The sequence below is a fragment of the Cervus canadensis genome, chromosome 13, assembly GCF_019320065.1.
Source record: "Cervus canadensis isolate Bull #8, Minnesota chromosome 13, ASM1932006v1, whole genome shotgun sequence".
Classification (NCBI taxonomy): domain Eukaryota; kingdom Metazoa; phylum Chordata; class Mammalia; order Artiodactyla; family Cervidae; genus Cervus; species Cervus canadensis.
This window is the reverse complement of record NC_057398.1, coordinates 66,605,161-66,628,560: the sequence shown is the minus strand read 5'-3', so window position 1 is coordinate 66,628,560 and position 23,400 is coordinate 66,605,161. Positions and strand designations below refer to the sequence as shown.

General features: G+C 38.2%; 1 pseudogene; it reads left to right on the top strand.

Moving 5' to 3' along the window:
- Positions 1-1,447: 1,447 nt before the first annotated feature.
- Positions 1,448-9,203, top strand: LOC122451767 (annotated as a pseudogene).
- Positions 9,204-23,400: the final 14,197 nt, after the last annotated feature.

Here is a 23,400-nt window from a genome sequence, read left to right as displayed (position 1 = left end):
TTTAGAAATAATGCCTTTCTCGTACTTCCAATTTTCCTCTTCAATCCATATGGCATCTTCATCATATTTTTTTTATTTTTTAGCAGTTCTCATCCCAAAGTGTACATACTTGCATGTCAATACGTATACCACAGGGAAATTATATTTGTTCTTGACAATCTCCAGTGCATTCAAGGAAGAAATTTCTAGGCAAAAGTGTTTTGTTAGCAAAGCAAGGCCAAGAGGACAGGGACAGTGTTAGAGAAATAATAAAGAGCCAAGTTGCTCTGATTTTAAAAAGGAGGTGTTAGAGACTTGAAGAGAATGCCAAGTGGCAGAGGATTAAGGAGAATAAACAGACCGAGGAAAATTTAGATGCCTGAGTGAGACAGGAAGGCAGGCAAGGAGCAGGAGATACCCTGTCAAGGAAAGCCTGAGGAACTGGATAGCCTATCCCTTCTCTAGGAGATCTTCCTGACCCAGGAATCCAACTGGGGTCTCCTGCATTGCAGGTGGATTCTTTACCAGCTGAGCTACCAAGAAAGTCCTTTTGGAAGAACAAGATGTCAAATAAAGATTTCATAAAGCTCTTTGCTGTACGGCCGGTGACATGGTTTCTCCTCTCTCACCCCAAGAAACTGTCACACAAATATCCATTATTAATTTGAATTTGGGAAATAAATTTACATTAGGATGTCAAGGGCATCAGAGATATGAATCATGCTTCAAGAGTTACAAACTGAGGCTACAAGCAGATATTATCAATATTTGTTGGGTTCTATCTAATGCTACAAACTCTCCATCACCTCTCTGCAAAGTAGACATCTACCTTCTGTTTGTGTTCTACAATGACTTTCAAACTCTCCACCTCCAAAACAATTCAAGTTTTTGGAGAAAAGTTCTAATGTAAAAAAAAACAATAATAAGTCTCCCTTATATTCAGGCAAAATCTGAACCCTTGTAGCTACTTCTGAGATACAGAGAAACAAACTCCCTCGATTTTAAAAACTAAATTAACTAGATTTTTATTGTCCTCAAAGCTTCAGAATTCACAAAAGTGGTTTTCAGCTTTTCATAATTTTGATCAGTCTTTTCAAACCATAGGAGCTTGACAAAGATTATTTTTAAAGTGTACAAAGGCATCATTAATAAGTAGATTGCACTCTATTCAACAACAGAAATATTTTGGATAAATTTATTTTCCATGCTGTTGAGGCTTAGTGATTTAAGTGAGAGTGCCTAAAACTACTCTAAGTATTTAAGTCTATCTATCATTAAGTTTTAAACTCATCCTGGTATTACAGTAAGCACATGCGTGCATGCACAGTCCCTTCCATCTTGATTCCCACAGAGTAAAGCACCCTGAACATAAACAGATCCACCATGAAGCCGACAAATGGTGAAATAGTCTTGAATTTCTGCTACTGGGGAAGTTGAAGAAAGATGTGCAGGAAGTGATGCATCTCCAATGGGACAAACATTTAGCTTTGACCTGGAAGTAGAAGAAGACACTTACGCTACCAAATGTGAGAGAAAACAGCCCTTGACACTGCTGATAACCCAGATGCAGGATGCAGAGCAGACCGTAACTTCAGGATCACACAGACTGAAAGTAAGACCTTTTCAGAGGGAAAAACAAAGGTACAGACAGTATAGTGTTAGAGTTTAGGCTCTAGAGCAGATGACCTGGTTTGACTTGAACACTAACCACCTATGACCTTGGGCATGTCACTAACCACTCTAAGCCTGTCATTATGAAAAAAATAATGACCTCCACCTGGTAGCACTGCTGTATTAAATGAGAAAATCTATATACAGTACATTTCACATTTTTTAAAATAACATAGAATACAGTAGTAAGCCTATGTGCCCATGCTCAGACACTCAATGGTGCCCAACTCTTTGTGACCCCACAGACTGCAGTCCACCAGGCTTCTCTCTCCATGGGATTTCCCAAGCAAGAATGCTGGAGTGGATTGCCAGTTCCTTCTCTAAATAAACCTACATTTCCATTTTACTATCCTCAAAAGATTTGGCATAACTATCTCTGGCATAACTATCTCTATTCTCAACTAAATGCTAAGGTTTTGGGGGTAAGAATTTTATCATATTAATGAATACATTAGAGTGCTTATTAAGCATTTGATGAATAAAATAAACTTTTGAGTAGCCAAAGTTAATACAGGGTATGAGAGTTTTCTGCAATAGTAGGAAAAAATGATTTTAAAAATTCACTAAGGACAAGTTGTTCATAGTAAAAACATGGGATTCACAAACTGAAATCACTCTTTGCACCATATTTAACCATACCTAGCCCAAGGGGCTCTATCAGCTCCTTAATGAGAATAAACTAGAAATTTAAACCTACACGAGAGTGTATTATTGCCCCATGTATTTGTGGCTCCTCTCTTGAATTTCCACCTCACCATGGACTCCCTCTTTAGGGAAGTATACTCACCTCCACACTGTTGAACCCAGATGTGAAATGTGAAACATACCACAGAGACATGTAAGTTACCTCTGAGCCAAACCTTAAAGCTCACAGTTTGCCATTTTTCCCCTCTGCTTTGAGCCCAGCAATGTTCCAACAAAAGTCATTCAGTCAGCCTGATGTTGGGGTGAAGATGACATGGAGCAGAGAAAAGGCCAAACTCTTGTTATGCAGAAGACAAGAACCAAATAATCTCTGATGAATTGAGCAACTGAGAGTTGACAGTTGCCTGTTTCCAAAGCATGACTTCGCCTCAGTTGGCTGTGAAAGTCAAAGTTGCTCAGTCGTGTCTGACTCTTTGCAACCCCATGGACTGTAGCCCACCAGACTCCTCTGTCCATGGGATTTTCCAGGCAAGAATACTGGAGTGGGTTGCCATTCCCTTCTCCAGAGAATACTCTTGACCCAAAGGTGAAACCCAGGTCTCCTACATTGCAGGCAGATTCTTTACTGTCTGAGCCACAGCGGAAGCCCCAAGAGAATAGCAAAGATTCACTGAATGTGATTGGTGTGTACTGCCTATAACTATGTTTACTTTAACTGCAGGAGAAACTGCCTGTATTCATCATCCTACATTGTGAATTCATGTATTCTGCACAAGTCCTTCAGTTATTTGTATGATGCATTTTTATGAAGCATTTTTTTATCCTCCACATGATACAAATAAACCATATCTGAAAAAAAAAAAACATATTTGATTATTGTTAACCAGACTAGTATGTGGAGCAGGGACTAGGTGAGGGGCCTATTAATAGTCCCCTTACAAATGTGCTTAAACAAGATTTACGTTTTCTAGGTTTGTTGCTATTCTTCAATGTCAATGGTATATGATTAAACAGTATCATATACCTGAAAGATTAAAGGAGGTCTATATAGAGATATCCAATAGGACACAAAAAATCACCATAGAATATGATATATTTAAATTCCTTTTACTTGTCTATATAAACGCTTTTTAAATTATGCAACATAACTCTTTTAGTGGCCCATAATTTTTTTTTTTTTTCCATTTTATTAAAAGATCTATGGCTTCCCTGGGAACTCTAGTAAAGAATCTGCCTGCAATGCAGGAGACTTGGGTTCGATCTCTGGATCAAGAAGATCCCTGGGAGAAGGGAATGACAACCCACCCCAACATTCTTGCCTGGAGAATTCCATGCACAGAGCAGCCTGGTGGGCTACATTCCATGGGGTCTCAGAGTTGTATACAACTCAGACTAACACTTTCACTTTTTTTTCACATGCTGGCCTTATTAGCCTCTATTTTCTTACCTCAAAGTGGAAAGCCTTGTTTTATTAGCAATATACAAGAGAAAAGCAATCTTGGACTAAGATATAATTTATAAAAATATATAAATATAGCAAATCAAGTTAGCACAGTAAATTGTATTATACAATATGATTGAGAAGTAGAAAACTCCTGTTAAGTCCCTTATAACAATTACAATTTTCAAAATAAAAAAATCAACATAATAAGCATATTTCACACATTATTTTGAATACAGTATTATGCTTCTTTGATGACACAAAGAACTTAACAGTTTTTCAGTGACTTTGAGATATTTTGTAAACATCATTCACTGTTATACCCTAAAGATATAAAACTGCTGAATACCAGAGTGTGCTCCCAATTGATGAACAGGCAAAATAAAAAACTACACGAATGGAAGTCTTCTATATTGTAAATGCTAATCAGTTACTATGTTGAGTTTACATGAGTTAGGCTTGAAGAGCAATCTCCAAAGTAAGTCGTATTGGTTTCTAAATACTGGCACTTTTCTACATGTAAAGCTCTAGGTTTTAAGATCATCCTGCTTTGCCCAGAGATCTGTCCTTTCTGGCCCATAAATACATAGAAAGGAATCTGCTTCATTTCCCTTCTCAAAAGCCACTGAAATAATATCAGCCAAGAATTGGGTGGAATGCTCTGGTGAGGAATCTTACAGTAAGAGGAAATCATCCTGCAAATTGTCTGATATTTCACAATGATTCAATTTCATACCACTGGGTAAATCCAGAGGAGCTCAGGAAATCTCCCAGTGTTACTAACTTTTCCCTGGGGCAGTCCTACAATATCTGCATATTACTGCTTTACTGCAGAATAAAAACTTGTATGAAACACTGAATTATAACCGCAGATGTGTGTGTGTGATTTTTACTAGCATTTTCCTAATTTTAAAAGGCGAAACTGTCTTTGCAAAATATTTTGATGATCAAAACAGGCAAATATTGAAAACAAATTTATGGTTACCAAAGAGGAGGGGTAAATTAGGAGTTTGGGGTTAACATATACACACTACTATATAAAAAATAGACAAAAACAAGGACCATCTGTATAGAACAGGGAACTATATTCAATATCTTGTAGTAACCTAAGATGGAAAAGAATGTGGAAAATAATATATATATGAATGTGTGTGTGTGTGCTCAGTCATGTCCAACTCTTTGTGACCTCATGAATTATAGCCCACCAGGCTCCTCTGTTCATGGGATTTTCCAGCAAAGTATACTGGAGTTGGGTGCCATTTCCTCCTCCAGGGTATCTTCCTGACCCAGGGATCAAACCTGAATCTTCTGCATCGGCAGGTGGATTCTTTATCACTTGAGCCACCTGGGAAGCCAATATGGATGTCTATGCATATACATATGTACATGTTACTAAATCACTTTTCTGTACACCGGAAACTAACACATATTATAAATTACCTACACTTAATTTTTAAAATGAATAAATCAGAAAAGACTAGTTTATAGGTAAAAAATAATAATTTAAATTTTAAAAATGAGACTATTTTAAATATTTCAATGGTACCAGAGAATAAATCTAAAAGTCTTTATCCAGACTTCACAGAATCATCAAATTTCTTGTAGAGCCTGCTTGATGGATATGTTGCACTCAAGAGAAATCACACTTGTTCAGTGATCCATCCACTGATCACTGACAAATGCTAACACACCTTTCACAGTTCACTACTGTTAGCTAGACTATTGCATTTTTTAGACCACAGATAGTCAAGGATATTCGTCTTTGCCTTTTAGTTACATTTTACCTCCATCTCATTTCTCTTGGGCTCCAAAATCACTGCAGACAGTGACTGCAGCCATAAAATTAAAGGTGCTTGCTCCTTGGAAGAAAAGCTATGCAAACCTAGATAGCGTATTAAAAAGCAGAGATGTCACTTTGCCAACAAAGGTCTGCCTAATCAAAGCTATTATTTTTCCAGTAGTCATGTACAGACGTGGGAGTTGGACCATAAAGAAGGCTGAGAACCGAAGAATTGATGTTTTCAGACTGTCGTGCTGGAAAAGACTCTTGAGAGTCCCTTGGACTGCAAAGAGATCAAATCATTCAGTCCTAAAGGGAATCAACCCTGAATATTCATAGAAGGACTGGTGCTGAATCTGAAGGTCTAATGCTTTGGCCACCTGATGCAAGGATTCAACTCACTGGAAAAGAGCCTGATGCTGGGAAAGATTGAAGGCAGGAGGAGAAGAGGACGACAGAGGATGAGATGGTTGGATGCATCACTGACTCAATGGACATGAGTTTGAGTAAGCTCTGGGAGATGGTGATGGACAGGGAGGCCTGGCGTGCTGCAGTCCCTGAGCCAGAAAGAGTTGGACATGATTTAGTGACTGAACAACATGACATGTCATCACTTATTTTTTTCATATATTCCCTTTCATTTCAGTGTCTTACATAAGCCAGAATGTACCTATAGAGATTATATTTTATTTCTTTCACATTGACCCCCACTCCCTACACTACGTTTTCCTGTGAATGAAATCTTAAGGCAAGATTCCTATTGAATCAGCAGGGAGCACAATGCACCAGAACCTCTGGATAGGAAGGCGTTTCTTCTGACAACATACCCATCCCTCCCTCATAGACCAATTCACTTCTGAGACAGACAGTGATTTATATCCTTCCCTGCCACTGAGGTCCACTGTTTACTGGTGGTCTAGTATAATAATGCTCTTGCTTGTTGGGATAGAAAAAAATAAAAAATGAATGAGGACCACAGTTCACAGGAAAGCTCATAGCTCTTCTCCATCCACTCTTTGTCCACCACGCAACCCTCTATCCCCAGGGAGAAAAAGTGCTGCTGTGATTCAAGAGGTTTTACAACATCCTTTGGGTCACCATGTGGAACTATTAGTCACATCACTCTCAGCTGTAACTCTCTCTTCAGATGCTTGCCTTTTCTCCCCCACGTAAAGATGTGTCCTGAATCCTGGATGCAACTGGCTTGAGAACCACCCCCTTCCCATCATCCCTGGTAATGGCTGAATGTTTTATTCCCTCAAATTCACATGTAGGTATCTAAACCCCAGTGTGATCATATATGGAGGTGAGGACTTTGGGAAGTGACTAGATCATGAGGGTGGAGTCCTAGTAAATGGGGTTGGTGCTTTTACAAGAGGAAAGTTAGTTCACTCTTTCTACCAGGTGAGGATAGAAGGAGAAGTCAGCTGCCTGCAATCTAGAAGAGGGCTCTCAGCTCAGTTCAGTTCAGTTCAGTCACTCAGTCGTGTCCAACTTTTTGTGACCTCATGGACTGCAGCACACCAGACCTCCCGGTCCATCACCAATTCCCAGAGTCCACCCAAACTCATGTCCATTGAGTCAGTGATGCCATCCAACCATCTCATCCTCTGCCGTCCCCTTCTCCTCCTGCCTTCAATCTTTCCCAGCATCAGGCTCTTTTCCAATGAGTCAGTTCTTTGCAACAGGTGGCCAAAGTATTGGAGCTTCAGCTTCAGTCCTTCCAATGAATATTCAGGACTGACTTCCTTTAGGATGGACTGGTTGGATCTCCCTGCAGTCCAAGGGACTCTCAAGAGTCTTCACCAACACCACAGTTCAAAAGCACCAGTTCTTCAGCACTCACCAAAATCCAATCATGTTGGCACCCTGATCTCACACTCCTCACCTCCAGAACTGCAATAAATAAGTTTCTGTTACTTATATGCCACCCTGTCTATGGTACTTTGTTGAACAACCAAAGCTGACCCAAGAAACACATCTGGCACAGGTGCTGCCATCAGCTCATGGGCACATTTCTTGATTTTTATCTACTCACCGTATGATTAACTGGTGTTTTCTCACATTGATATAGTCACATCAAGGTTTGAAATTTAGGTCAAAAGAGAAGAAAGGAAAATCAAATCCTTCATTCTGCTTTGCTTCTAGGCTACCAAGGTTTGAATTCCTTCTCTTCAAGCTAGAAGTTGAACACTCTTCATCTAAGACTTAGTTGGTTTAACTCATCTATTAATAACTAATTTTCTCCATATCAGACATATTGCTGATATGGAGAAAATTTATGTGGCCTGGCTAGAAGATGAAATCAGCCACAACATTGCTCTAAGACAAAGCTCAATCCAGAACAAGGTCTTAACTCTCTTCAATTCTGTGAAGGCTGAGAGAGGTGAGAAAACTGCAGAAATCTGGAGTTAACAGAGACTTGTTCATGAGGTTTAAGGAAAGACGCCATCTCCATAACATACAAGTGCAAGGTGGGACAGTAGGTACTTGTGTAGAAGCTACAGAAAGTCATCCAGAAGATTTGGTTAAGATACTTAATGAAGGGTGGCTACACTAGACAATGGGCTTTGCGGGTGGCTCAGTGGTAAAGAATCTGCCTCCCAAGCAGGAGATGCAGGTTCACTCCCTGGGTCAGGAAGATCCCCTAGAGAAGGAAATGGCACACTACTCCAGTATTCTTGCCTAGAAAATTCCATGGACAGAGGAGCCTGGTGGGCTATTATAGTCTATGGGGTCACAGAGTCAGACACAACTAAGCTACTTGAGCATGGCACACTAGAAAAAGCAGATTTTCAGTTGTAGATGAGACTGCTTTATATTGGAAGAAGATGCCATTGAGGACTTTCATAGATAAAAAGGAGAAGTCAATGTCTACCTTCAAAGATTCAAAGCACAGGCTGACTCTGTTGTTAGAGGCTAATGCAGCTGGTGACTTTAAGCTGAAGTCAGTGCTAATTTACCATTCTGAAAATCCTAGGATCCTTAAGAATTATCCTAAATCTAATCTGCCTATGTTCTAGAAATAGAACAAGAAAACCTAGATAACAATACATCCATTTACAACATGGTTTACTGACTATTTTAAGCCCACTGCTGAGGTCTACTATTCAGAAAAAAAAAAAAAAAAAGATTACTTTCAAAACTATTACTGTTCATTGACAATATATCTGGTCACCCAAGAGCTCTGATGGAGATGTACAATGAGATTAATGTTATTTCCATGCCTATTAACACAATATCCATTCTTCAGCCCATGGATCTGGATCAATTGTGATTTGCGAGTCTTATTATTTAAGAAACACATTTGGTAAAACTTTACCTGCCAGAGATAGTGATTCCTCTCATATATCCAGGCAAAGTAAATTGAAAACCTTCAGGAAAGGTTTCACCATTCTAGCTGCCATCAAGAGCATCCATAAGTCATGGGAAGAGACCGAAATATCAACAGTAATAGGAGTTTGGAAATGGTTGCTTTCAAACCTCCTGGAAGACGTTGAGGGGATCAAAATTTCAGGGGAGGAAATAACTGCAGAAGTGGTGGAAACAGCGACAGAAGCAGAAGTGGAGCCTGAAGATGTGACTAAATCGCTGCAATCTGATGATAACACTTTAATGAATGAGGAGTTACTTCTTATGGATGAGCAAAGTGGTGTCTATAGATTGGCTCTGCTGTGCATTGGGTAAGCAGACCCAGGTTTGGTTAGGTCTCACAGCAGGTTTGAGAGCATTTACTCCAATTTTGAAAGGAGGTCTACTGCGAGTATAACCCTATCAAACAGACTGTATGCTTCAAAGAAGCTGTTTGTGAAAGGAAAAGTAAATCCGTGCAGGAAGTTTTACTGTTGTCTTATATTAAGTGCGGCACAGCCACCCCAAGCTTCAGCAATTGCCACCCTGATCAGTCAGCAGAAACAACCATTCAGTGAAAAGATTATGACTTGCTCAAGGCTCAGATGCTAGCATTTATTAGCAAGAAAGCATTTTTAATTAATATACATAACTTTTGGAGACACAACGATATTGTACACTTCACAGACTATGGTATAATGTAAATATAACTTTTATTTGCATTGGGAAATCAAAAAAATCATGGGACTCATTTACTGCAATATTCGCTATCTTGCAGTGGTCTGGAACCAAACTCACCCTATCTCCAAGGTATGCCTGCATTATTCAGCACTAAAAAGAAATGAGCTATCAAGCCATGAAAAGACACAGAGGAAATTTAAATACATAATACTAGGTGAAGGAGCCAATCTGAAAAGGTTACATATTATATTTCAACTATGTGATGTTCTGGAAAAGGCAAAAACTATGGAGACAGTAAAAAGATCAGTGGTTGTCATGGGATGGAGTAGTAGGGAATGAGTAGACAAAGCACAGAGGATTTTCATAGTAGTGAAAATGTATGATACAATAAGAGCAGACGCTATTGTTTAGTTGCTAAGTCATGTTCAACTCTTTTCTGCGACCTCATGGACTGCAGCCAGCCAGGCTCCTTTTCCATGGGATTTTCCAAACAAGTATACTGTAGTGGGTTGCCATTTCCTTCTCCAAGGGATATTCTTGATCCAAGGATCGAACCCACATCTCCTGTATTGGTTGGTGGATTCTTTTGCCACTGAGCCACCTGTGAAGCCCCAAAGGTAGATACTTCTTATTATATATTTGTCAAAATCCATAGAATGTAGAGCAACAAAATTGAACCCTAAGATAAACTATGGACCATGGATGATTATGACGTGTCAATGTAGGTTCATCAATTGTAACAAATGTACACTTCAGGGAATGCTGACAATGGGGGAAGCTATGCATGAGGGGCCAGGGGGAGTCTCTGTTGCTTTACAAAATTTTCTGAACCTTAAACTGACCTTTAAAAAGTTTTAATTTTATACACATACATACATACACACACACATATATTTATACATACACAGACCATATATATGTAAAATCTGTATGTGATACGGATTTGGAAAGTAGATTTTCTTTCCTCTGGTAGGTAAGTCCATGTGGAGCTTTCCTCTGGTAGGTAAGTCCATGTGGAGCTGACATCTATTTGAAGCAGTAGAGTTGACCTTATTCTCAATTCAATCTGAAATGTTTGCCTTTTATTAACTATTCTCCATCAAAAGTTCACACTATCCAGAGGTCTTACGAAAGCAGGTTAAGATTTCAGCACATACCTCTTCTTGTTTCTCTTTCAAGTAACTGAAAAGGTACATTGAGGTTGCAGGTTAGGTGAAAGAAGAAAAAATTATCAGGAAGGAGTAAATATGAGAGTTAAAGACTTAAATAAACAATGTAAGTCACCAGCTTATGGAAAATTGGGTGCTTGTCTGAATCCAACTATCAGCTACCAGTCTACTTGGTATTTCAAATATTCTTATAATGAGTATCTATTAACCATCTTTCATAATGTAAAACACTCCTTCAAGCAATAAACACACAGAGACATACACATATATATTTATATATCCTACTCCACAGAAAGCTTTATCTACTTATCTATAGGCTAAATCAGCGGTATTATAAAACACCCCTTTGGCTGAATCACCAGAAAACAGAGGCAGAGAATATTTCATTTCTAGGAAATGCTGCCCTCCACTTAGGATTCTTGTGTTCTGAGAGAGTATAACAATCTCAAGGATGTAAATTCCTCTCAAATTATTATTAGATGAAGACACCCTGCTTCTAATGTGCTACTATTGGCATCTAGATTTTACTGAACAAAGTGTCAAGGAGGAGTTAAGCATGAGCAACAAGGGGTGGCAAAGCCAAAAAGGACACAAGCTTATCTTTAAACCCCACCCCAGACAAGCCCCAGTGCATCAGGAGAGCTCACGGATATGCTACAAAATAACCACAGAGACTTTTCCAGCTCCAGGCATGCACCCTAGGCATACAGTAGCTACAAACTAACCACAGGGGCTTCTCCAGCTCCTAGACACCTGCCCTTGGGGCAGAGCTTTGTCCTCAAGTGACCTTAAGCAGCCAGGCGCCCAAGAGTTCATAAATGTTCTATACATACATATATCTGATTTTAACAGACAGACAGAACTGTGGGAAAGACATGTCCAATAGAGCCTGTTGCTGTGTAACTTGCAACTGTCAATCAAAACTGCCAGTCCATGCCCACCTAGATGAATATGCAAAAGCCCTGTCTTGAAAAACCCACACCTCATCATTCCAGCACCAGTGCCTCTCTTGGCCTGGCCCACCTCTCCCTTGAGGTGTTCTTTCTGTTCTTTCTTTAATAAACTTGTTTCTACCATGGGTGAGACCTCAGATTCTTCTCTGTGTCCTCAGCAAGAACTGATGCTCATGAGGGAGGGTCCTCTTTGACCCTTCCTTCCTGGTAACAGAAGCTGTGCCATGCGGACACCTGAGTCACGGCTGTACAAAGTCCAGCTCAGAAAAGGAACCCACAGACTAAACGGTGAACAGAAATATCAGTGCCTGCACGGAAGGTCACAGGCACTGCAGCATTAGAGAAAGTTGAGTTTTAGAAAACCAGAGACTTCTGCTGATGGGCATGTAGGTTGCTTCCATGTCCTATTATAAACAGTGCTGCGATGAACACTGGGGTGCACGTGTCTCTTTCAGATCTGGTAGAGAGGGAGGTGGGAGGGGGGATCGGGATGGGGAATACATGTAAACCCATGGCTGATTCATGTCAATGTATGACAAAAATCACTACAATATTGTAAAGTAATTAGCCTCCAACTAACAAAAATAAATGGAAAAAAAAAAAAAGAAAATCAGAGACTTAAAGCAGAATCAAAAGCCACCAACAAGAAGCATCATAAGAAAATTAGGGAACTAAAACTTCTTGTTAAAAGTACTTGCATAACAGTTCATTTTCTAAGCAAGGCATTCGGTTGTTGTTATCAGCTTAAAAGTCCACATTTTAAAATGTATATTCAATGTTTACATAGAGTAAACTATGAAACATTAGAATAACAAATCACTCATTTTATGGTAACAACAGCATAAACTGGTATTCACACAAGACAGTCAAATTATGAGGTAATTAATTTTTAAATAATTTTTTTATAAAAATAAAACATGAACAGAGTACAAATGTGATCTAGGATAAGATAGTACAAGTGAAAAGCAAAAGTCTTACTTGCTGCAAGGATTGAGATTCATCTTCATTTTTCCACATGAACCACTGTTCTCCCAATACTAGTTACTGAGTGACCCATTTTCTCTCTACTGAATTGAAATGCCACTTACATACTCATGAATATTCATAGGGGCCTTTTCTGGACCCTATCTTGTTCCACTATCTCTGCTAGTGTCAATGTCCTATAGTTTAAAGTTCCTGTTATTTTTCATGTTTCTAAGTTTCAAAAAAATCTATTTGGAAACGTTATTGACATTCTAGAATTTATTACTTTATGGAAAGTATATACCTTCAAAATATTAAATATTCTGCCTAAAGATTAATAAAATTGAATAAACTCCTGAGAATGAAACAGAGATGAAACAAAGGTTATGTGTGAGGGGTGGGTTATAAAAATATTCCATATACATATTTCATGTTATTTAAAAATAATGTAGAGTTCCTCACAGTCATCTTGAATATCAGGGTGTACATGTATATTTATATATATATGTGTGTCTGTACATGTGTATTTCAATAAACAAACATTGACTATAATAATAATATCACCCAGAAATCCCAATCCTGTTCATACACATGGAGAAAACCATAATTTCAAAAGATACCTGCACCTCAGTATTCACTGTAGCACAATTTACAACAGAAAGGACATGGAAGCAAGCAAGATGTCTACCAACAGAGGAATGGATAAAGAAGATGTGGTACATATATACAATAGAATGTTATTTAACCATAAGAAGGAACAAAATCATGCCATTCGCAGAGATGTGGATGGACCCAGAAACTGTTATACAGAGTGAAGTTAAGTCAGTAAAAGAAAAACAAGTATCGTATACTGATGCATATATATGAAATCTAGAAAAAATGGTATATAGACTAACCTATTTGCAAAGCAGAAATAAAGACACAGACAGAGAACAACCATATGGACACCAGGGAGGAAAGGGGATTGAGATGAATTGGGAGTTTGGGACTGACATATATATGTATGTACATATATACATATATATATATATAAATATAATATATATGTTATTGCTACTATGTATAACATGGATAAATAATAACCTACTGCACAGCACAGGGAACTCTACTCAGTGCTCTGTGGTGACCTAAACGGGGAGAAAATTCAAAAAAGAAGAGCTATATGTATATATATAGCTGATTCATTTTGGTGTGCAGCAGAAAGTAACATAACATTGTAAAGTAACTATTTGCCAATGAAAATTTTTTTAAAAATCAGCCCAATTTTCTGATCCACAGAATTATTAGCAAATAAAAACATGTTTAAATTCCAAAAAAATAATAATATTCCAATGAAAAAATATTTTGTCTTCTTCAGATAAAAAATATATGACCATTAAGAGCCTTTCTTTAGCAGGGCCCTCAACATACCAAGGGCTTCTCAGGTGGCTCAGTGATAAAAACAACCCGCTTGCCATGCAGGAGACACAGGAGATGCGGATTCGATCCCTGGGTCAGGAAGATCTCCTAGAGGAGGAAATGGCTACCCACTCCAGTCTTATTGCCTGGACAACCTCACAGCCAGAGGAGCCTGTCAGGCTACAGTCCATGGGGCTGCAGAGAGCTGGACACAGCTGAGGACACACAGCAAATGGCATCACAAACCTCTGTGATCAGAAACCAACATGTTCACAATCAGAATGTCCCACAGGATGCTGAGTTACTGAATCACACACATGAAATCCTAACATGAAATTAGACAGTAGCATGATAGAAGATACCTGTATATCATATTAAAATATGTTACAGAGAACCAAAGTCATATTACATCTTTATACTACACTCTACAATGCAAAGTTTGAAATGCCGGGTGCAGAAAGAGAAAAAGCCACACTCTGTAGTTTCAAGAACCAGTAATAGATATAATAGTAGATATTAATGCCTAGTCACCATCAGATGCTCTCTGTCAAGATGATTTTCACTAAGACCTTCAGGTAAGAAATACAGACAGCAAAATGGTAGAATAGCTCTGGATCTGAAATCTGAAAATCCAGTTTCATGTTCTAGTTATTCAACTTAATCTCTGTGAACCTCATCAGTAAAGGATGATAGTGTCTCCCCAAGTCCCTGTGAACATGCATGAGATTACATGCTGAACTTTCTCTATAAAACATAAAACATCATACTAACTATAAAATCATCTTGGTTTATTACTAGTCAGGCAGACTATCTTTTTGATTAAAATTACATAGATCATTTCTCAAAGTCTTGCTGTTCCTAGTAGATGCCTTCAGAAGGTAGGAAGCTAGCTTGGTAACAGGCACCCCACAGTATATCAACAAACCTCAAGCTGACCCTCTCCTATTCAGACCTGCAGTGGGAACAGCGATGCAAGGAGAGCCTGGGGACCATCTTTACCTTTTTGTCTTGCTACCCTTCATCTGTCTTCTGTAGCACAAGAAACTTAATTCAGAAATGTTCTTACATTGCCTCTGTTTTTCCCCTACAATATTGTTTTTCTTTCTTGAAACATCAGTCACCACTGTGACTGTTATTAACCCAACTACAAGAAATGTCAAAAAAGAATGAAACTATTTGAGGAGAACTTGACTTTAATCAGGGCATCCCTGGTATCTAGAAGGTAAAGAATCTGCCTGCAGTATAGGAGACCCAGGTCGGATCCATGAATCAGGAAGATGCCCTGGAGAAGAGAATGACAACCCACTGCAATATTCTTGCCTTGAGAATTCCATGGAGAGAGGAGTCTCGTGGGCTACCATCCATGGGGTCGCAAAGAGTTGGACATGACTGAGCGACTAACATTTAAATCACAAGCTTTGAAAGCCTCCTTAGCCAGATCATCACATCAAATCCTGTCATCTTTGTCATTTGGGTCATTTTAAAATGATGAATTCTCTAGCCAGCCATGACCTCTGAAACACATTCCTCGATTTAACCGTCTCATGTACCCATCTAATCTCACATTAACAGTGAACGTATAAAATCCAGATGATGAGAGGTCTGAGATTTTATGAAATACAAGTGCAATTTATTTATCAAGAAAGGTTAAAATAGCTCCTTTGCCTTTTTCTAATCAGAATCAAGTAGGTATGACAAGCTGAGGTAAATCATCGCTGTGCAGGGGGCTGATGAAATATATTTCTTCCCACCTCAAACTGTTTGTTTTTCAGTTCATTAGGAAGCTTTCAGGAATACTGCATACACTTGGTGCACTTTATTTGAGGCAGGGAATGAACACTTAACCTGCCTGCAAGGTTGAGCGAAACAAGTTTAGAGGACACTCTCCCCACACTCCTTCTGCTCACGTCAAAATGCCCGGCTTGCATTTCAGTTGGTCAATCCAGGTCACATTGCTGAGAATATTTAACTGTTTGATAAGATCCATTTAATTTAATTCCATAGTCCCAGCAAGGAAAGGAGACCCCCACCCCAAGGAAAGTGACACCTAACTCTACTGTGTGACAAAGCATATAACATGATATTTTAATTTAAAGACACAGGTTTTTGGAGAGAGGAGAGTTACATGGTCACTGCCTTTATAACAGAGTTAATGAAAAGGGGCAGTGTTACCCTTAAAAATGGCCAAAACCGAGAGGTCAATATAATAACTCTTTAGTTTACTGCACACTAATTTTCTCAACTATAAGCTAGGAGGAAAAAAATCAACACTCCTATGGTTTTACTGAGAAAACTAGCTGTTATGAACTCTAAAAATAAGAATCATTCCAACTCTCATTGTAAAAAAAATTCTAAACATTTGCAATAACATAATATGATGTACCCATCTTTCTATAAACAGAATTACAGGTTGGTGCTATTTTTTTTACTTACCTGTGTGAATTTTAAGTGAGTTTGTGTTGGATTTGCTTTGCTGTTTTTTTTTTCCCCACTTTACAAATGAATTGTCTTTCATTTTTTCTTTTTCTTAATTAACTTATTTTTTAATTGAAGGATAACTGCTTTACAGAATTTTGCTGTTTTCTGTCAAATCTCAACATGAATCAGCCATAGGTGTACATATACCCCCTCCTTTCTGAACCTCCCTCCCATCTCCCTCCCCACCTCCCCTCTAGGTTGATACAGAGCCCCTGTTTGAGTTTCCTGAGACATACAGCAAATTCCCGTTGGCTATCTGCTCTACATATGGTAATGTAAGTTTCCATGTTACTCTTTCCATACGTCTCGCCCCCTCCTCCCCTCTCCCCATGTCCATAAGTCTATTCTCTATGTCTCTTTCTCCATTGCTTCCCTGTAAATAAATTCTTCTGTGCCATTTTTCTAGATTCCGTATATATGTGTTAGAATATGATATTTATCTTTCTCTTTCTGACTTACTTCACTCTGTATAATAGGTTCTAGGTTCATCCACCTCATTAGAACTGATTCAAATGCATTCCTTTTTATGGCTGAGTAATATTTCATTGTGTATATGAACCACAACTTCTTTATCTGCTTTGCTTTTAACACTGAAATAGACCTGGTTAAACTTACATTAGTAAGTTCATGCTTATAGCACATGACAGAAATTTGCATGTTCTAGAAAAGTAACAGAAGCTATTATTGAATAATATAAAAACAACAGTTGATTAGATTGAAATAATCAAGAATTCAAGCAACATTTATTTAACCGACAGTATTATAAAATTAGTCATAGCATATAATTAAGCAGCTCTTGAATAGAATTAATTAATGCACTTAGAAGCAAATAGTTCTAGCCACAAATAGAATATTCTCACATTCTTTCTTGAGAAGAAAACAAAATATATATGAAAACTATCAAATCAAAAAAAAGAAAATATGCGGCTACCACAGACAGATACACCAGAGGATCAAGCAGTGGCCAATCAGAGAAGGGGGTTTTCCTGATAGCTCAGTTGGTAAAGAATCCTCCTGCAATTCAGGAAACCCTGGTTCGATTCCTGGGTTGGAAAGATTCCCTGGAGAAGGGATAGGATATCCACTCCAATATTCTTGGCCTTCCCTTGTGGCTCAACTGGTAAAGAATCCACCCGCAATGCGGGAGACCTGGGTTTGATCCCTGGGTTGGGAAGATCCCCTGGAGAAGGGAAAGGCTACCCACTCCACTATTCTGGCCTAGAGAATTCCATGGACTGTATAGTCCATGGGGTCAGAAAGAGTCAGATACAACTAAGCAACTTTCACTTTCACTTTCTTTCAATCAGAAAAGGAATGTACAGAATGACTATACCATGAAAACTCAATAGTTGAAAAAAACACAGCATTTGATATAATATAACCTTATGTTCTTCAGTAAATTCCAATAATAACAATGTTAGTTATTCATTCAAAAACCACCACTATTTATTAATTGATTCTTATGTGTAAGAATACCATGATAGATGCTGAAACGACAAGTGGTCTATATCCATAATATTTATCATCTTAAAGGTTGACAAACACATAGTGCATTATTACAATACAGCATCACAGGAGACGTGATAGAGGTCGTCAGGATCTGTGGTATCCTGAAGGAAGGGGGAAGAGGAGAAGGGCTACCTGTTTAAACCTTCCATATTTAAAAGATGATTAAGCTTTAACCAAGGCCAGGAGTAGAAGAAGGTATTCAAAGCAGTGTCCACACTGTGTGTGACAGAAAAAGTGAGTAAAGAAGACTGGGGCTGGGTGACAAGAAGCCAAGGTGGAGGAAATGGAGGAGCCTCCACGTACAGGTGGCTGCTGCCGCTAAGTGGCTTCAGTTGTGGCTGACTCTGTGCAACCCTGTAGATGGCAGCCCACCAGGCTCCTGTCCCTGGGATTCTCCAGGTAAGAACACTGGAGTGGGCTGCCATTTCCTTCTCCAATGCATGAAGGTGAGAAGTGAAAGTGAAGTTGCTCAGTCGTTTCCAACTCTTAGCCACCCCGTGGACTGCAGCCTACTAGGCTCCTCCATCCATGGGATTTTCCAGGCAAGAGTACTGGAGTGGGGTGCCATTGCCTTCTCCAATATACAGGTGGAGGGGTCCACAAAGGCAAGGCATACAGGCATCATGTGTCACAGAGTGGAGCTGGGACTTTATCCTCAAGGCTGAAGAAAATCACTGAAGGAGTGATATAAAAATTTTTATATTTGCTAAAATGTCTCTGGAAGTCTTATGGAAAGTGAAATTGAGAAGTTTAAAACTAGAGACAGTATAACATATAGGATGCAAAGTCACCAGGAAAGGGTTTGATAATAATTTCTGAAAGGAATATAACATTCAAAATTATTACAGTAATAGTTCAAACTTTTACACTTGAGTATAAATCCGTCTAGAACACTAAACTACTAAGAATTCAACTCTAAGTGGTCTAGCTGGTTCCAATGTCACAATACAACAATTGTTGGAATCAGACTTCAATTAGTAATTTTTATCCTTTTCATAAATGAAATGACTTATAATAACTGAATTTTTTGCATTCTATAATTTTATCTTGAAAAAGTATAAGGTGGCCATTAAACAGACACCCCTTTTGAGAAGAAAACATTTAGTACATAGTGTTACCCCCAATAGGCAAAACAACCATTTTTGTTCCATTAAAACGTCAAAGAGAAGACTTTCAACTATTTCTCCTCTCTGATTTTATTTCTTAAATGATGTAAGCCAGAATGATAAAGACTAATACAGTATACTAACACATATATATGGAATTTAAAAAGATGGTAATGACAACCCCATATGCAAAACAGAAAAAGAGACACAGATGTACAGAACAGACTTTTGGACTCTGGGAGAAGGCGAGGGTGGGATGTTCTGAGAGAATAGCAATGAAACAAGTATACTATCAAGGGTGAAACAGATCACCAGTCCAGGTTGGATGCATGAGACAAGTGCTCAAGGCTGGTGCACTGGGAAGACCCAGAGGGATGGGATGGGGAGGGAGGCGGGAGGGAGCATCGGGATGGGGAACACATGTAAATCCATGGCTGATTCATGTCAATGTATGGCAAAAACCACTACAATATTGTAAAGTAATTAGCCTCCAACTAATAAAAATAAATGAAAAAAATTTTTTTAATTGGGGGACTTCCCTGATAGTGTTTAAGACTTTGCCTTCCAATCCAAGGGCTCTAACTTCAATCCCTGGTCGGAAAGCTAAGATCTGACATGCCTCAGGGCCACAACACTAAAACATAAAACAGAAGCAATATCACAGAAACTTTAACAAAGACTTAAAATATTTTTCTGCTGGGGTAGGCTGAAGAAAGCACAGGTAAATACATATTTCATATCTTAATGAAATTTCAGTAATATAGTGAAATTAATAAAATTCAAGTTTTTCACATATTTTCTCTTTTGAAATAGATTTAAATTGAAAAGAAAGACATAAAACAGTGTATGGTTAAGTGAGTCCTCAGTTACCCCTCAGTCAGCCTTCCCAATCCTAAGTGTTTCAAGTGCAAAGAATCACATGTGGGCTCCTCCACAGCTCTCTGGCAGCTGCCTAAGATGCCAGAGCTTTCACAGCTGCAGAAATTAAAGTGCTCAGAGCAAAGTCAGGTCAGCAACAGAGCAAAGACAACAGAAACCTCTAATGAGGGAGGTAACTTTTATGCTTTTGAACTCCGGTGCTGGCGAAGACCCTTGAGAGTCCCTTGGACTGCAAGGAGACCATACTAATCAATCCTAAAGGAAATCAACCCTGAATATTCATTAGAAGGACTGATGCTGACACTGAAGCTCCAATACTTTGACCATCTGATACAAAGAGCCGACTTATTGGAAGACACCCTGATGCTGGGAAAGACTGAGGGCAAGAGGAGAAGGGGGCGATAGAGGATGAGATGGTTGGATGGCATCACTGATTCAATGCACAAGAGTTTCAGCAAACTCCAGGAGATAGTGAAGGACAGGGAAGCCTGGTGTACTGCAGTCCATGGGATTGCAAAGAGTCAGACACAACCTAACGACTGAATAACAACAACTTTGTTTTTAAAGAAATTTTCAGTGTACCACCACCAACTAACTGTTCAGATATTATTACAATTTAGATGGATTAGCTAATTTTACGTATGACAAAAAGTTCATATTCTACATTCTTGTAGCATACACTTTAATCCCTTTGTTTTTATGCAATAAGGTGAAAATTCATGAGTCGACTTCAATTTACCATTACATATCTCTAAGAATATCCTCAGAAGCCTATGGAGAATAAACCAGAAGGGGCAATAATGGTGCTCCTGTACCCAGAAATATCACCAACTAGTATTACTGACAGTTTTATTACCTAAATCCTTAGAAGACAGGATTTTCATGTCCATTTGGTTCCTATTCTAAATGATTAATAAAAACTCAGTAATTATAAAAATTAATATAACTACTTTGGATTTGCCCTAATCAGTAAAGAAACACTTAAGCATTATGAAAGTTCCTGTCACAGTTCTGATTTGTAATTTTTCTGCATTAATTAAAAGTTGGTTTTAATCCAAATACCAAAGAAGAAAGAGAAACAAACACTTTAGAAAATTAATAAGATCATTTACAGAATCCTGTGGTAAAACTTTCTTGAGATGTCATTTTTGAATTTCAAATAGGAGAAAATATGATAGCACAATTTTTCAAACTAAAAGAGCATGCATTATGAAAACATTTTTCAATCTACATGTATCTTCCACTCCAAGTTTTTTGTTTTTTTTTTTTAACTAGGACTAAATAGCAAATTTTATGTTAGAAAACTGTATTTTAGGCAATCAGCAAATTCCATACTTGGAAAAACAGGACAAATGACTTAGTTTCATGAATAACAACTGAAAAAACAGAGGGAGATTAGAGGTCAAGGAGCAGAGAGGAAGAATTTGTAGATTAAAAGATACTTAAGAGACAAAACTAAACATAACATATGGGCCATATTTGAGTTCTAATCTAAACAAATGAAATGTAAAAAATGTATAAGACAAACAAGGAAATGTGAACACTGACTGGATATTAAATGATAATAAGGTCAGATAGAGAAAGACAAATATATGATATTGCTTATGTGTGGAATCTAAAAAGATGGATACAAATGAATTTATTTACAAAAGAGAAACAGACTCATAGACTTAGGAAATAAACTTATGGTTACTGAAGGGGAAAGGTGGGGTAGAGTAAACTGGGAGCTTGGGATTGACATATACACTACTTTATATAAAACAGATAACCAACAAGGATTCACTGTATAGCATAAGGGACTCTGTGCATATTCTGTAATAACTTAAATGGGAAAAAATTTTGAAAAGAATATATACATATGTATGTATAAGTGAATCATTTTGCTATACATCTGAAACTTACATATTTATAATCAACTGTAATCCAATATATTGTCACCCTGCTTATTTAATTTATATGCAGAGTACATCATGAGAAACGCTGGGCTGGATGAAGCACAAACTGGAATCAAGATTATAGGGAGAAATATCAATAACCTCAGATATGCAGATGACACCACCCTCATGGCAGAAAGTGAAGAACTAATGAGCCTCTTGATGAAAGTGAAAGAGGAGAGTGAAAATGTTGGCTTAAAGCTCAACATTCAGAAAACTAAGATCATGGCATCTGGTCCCATCACTTCATGGCAAATAGATGGGGAAATAATGGAAACAGTGGAAACAGTAGCTGACTTTATTTCTCTAGGCTCCAAAATCACTGCAGATGGTGACTGCAGCCATGAAATTAAAAGATGCTTACTCCTTGGAAGGCAAGTTATGACCAAACTAGACAGCATATTAAAAAGCAGAGAGACATTACTTTGCCAACATAGGTCCATCTAGTCAAGGCTATGGTTTTTCCAGTGGTCGTATATGGATATGAGAGCTGTACTATAAAGAAAGCTGAGTGCTGAAGAATTGATGCTTTTGAACTGTGGTGTTGGAGAAGACTCTTGAGAATCCCTTGGACTGCAAGGAGATCCAACCAGTCCATCCTAAAGGAGATCAGTCCTGGGTGTTCACTGGAAGGACTGATGCTGAAGCTGAAACTCCAATACTTTGTCCACCTGATGCAAAGAGCCGATTCATTGGAAAAGATCCTGATGCTGGGAAAGATTGAGGGCAAGAGGAGAAGGGGATGACAGAGGATGAGATGGTTGGATGGCATCACCAACTCAATGGACATGGGTTTGAGTGGACTCCGGGAGTTGGTGATGGACAGGGAGGCCTGGTGTGCTATAGTTCATGGGGTCGCAAAGAGTCGGACATGACTGAGCAACTGACCTGAACTGAATCCAATATAAAATAAAACAAAAAACTGATAATAATGAATTATCAATTAATGGTACTGTGGATATGTTGTCTCTAACATTTCAAGCTAAATACTAAAATGTTTACAAATGATATGATTCCTAGGATTTGCCTAAAAATAACCTGGGGACAGCAGAGGGTAGAAATAAACTATGATAAAACCAATATTGAGTAAATGAATAGAATATGCTTGAAAATACTGATGGAAACAAGACATCATACTCTCTCCTCTACTTTCATAAATGTTTGCAACTTTCTTTAACAAAAATATTCCAAAAAATTTCTTCTGGTATCTGTTCTGAGACTAACTAGATTAGAACCATTGGAAAATCAGTTAACCTCTTTTGTTTTAACAAATAGAATGCAGTTTAATTTACATTCCTTAAACAAATATCCACAGTACCATTAATTAATAATTCATTATTGTCAGTTGTTGTTTTACTCATTTCAATTCCAAATAATGTGATTTTCAATTTTTCAAAATTCACCCCAATTGCTGTTTAAAAACAGATATGATCCATCCTCTGCTGACACTACAATGTCATTTT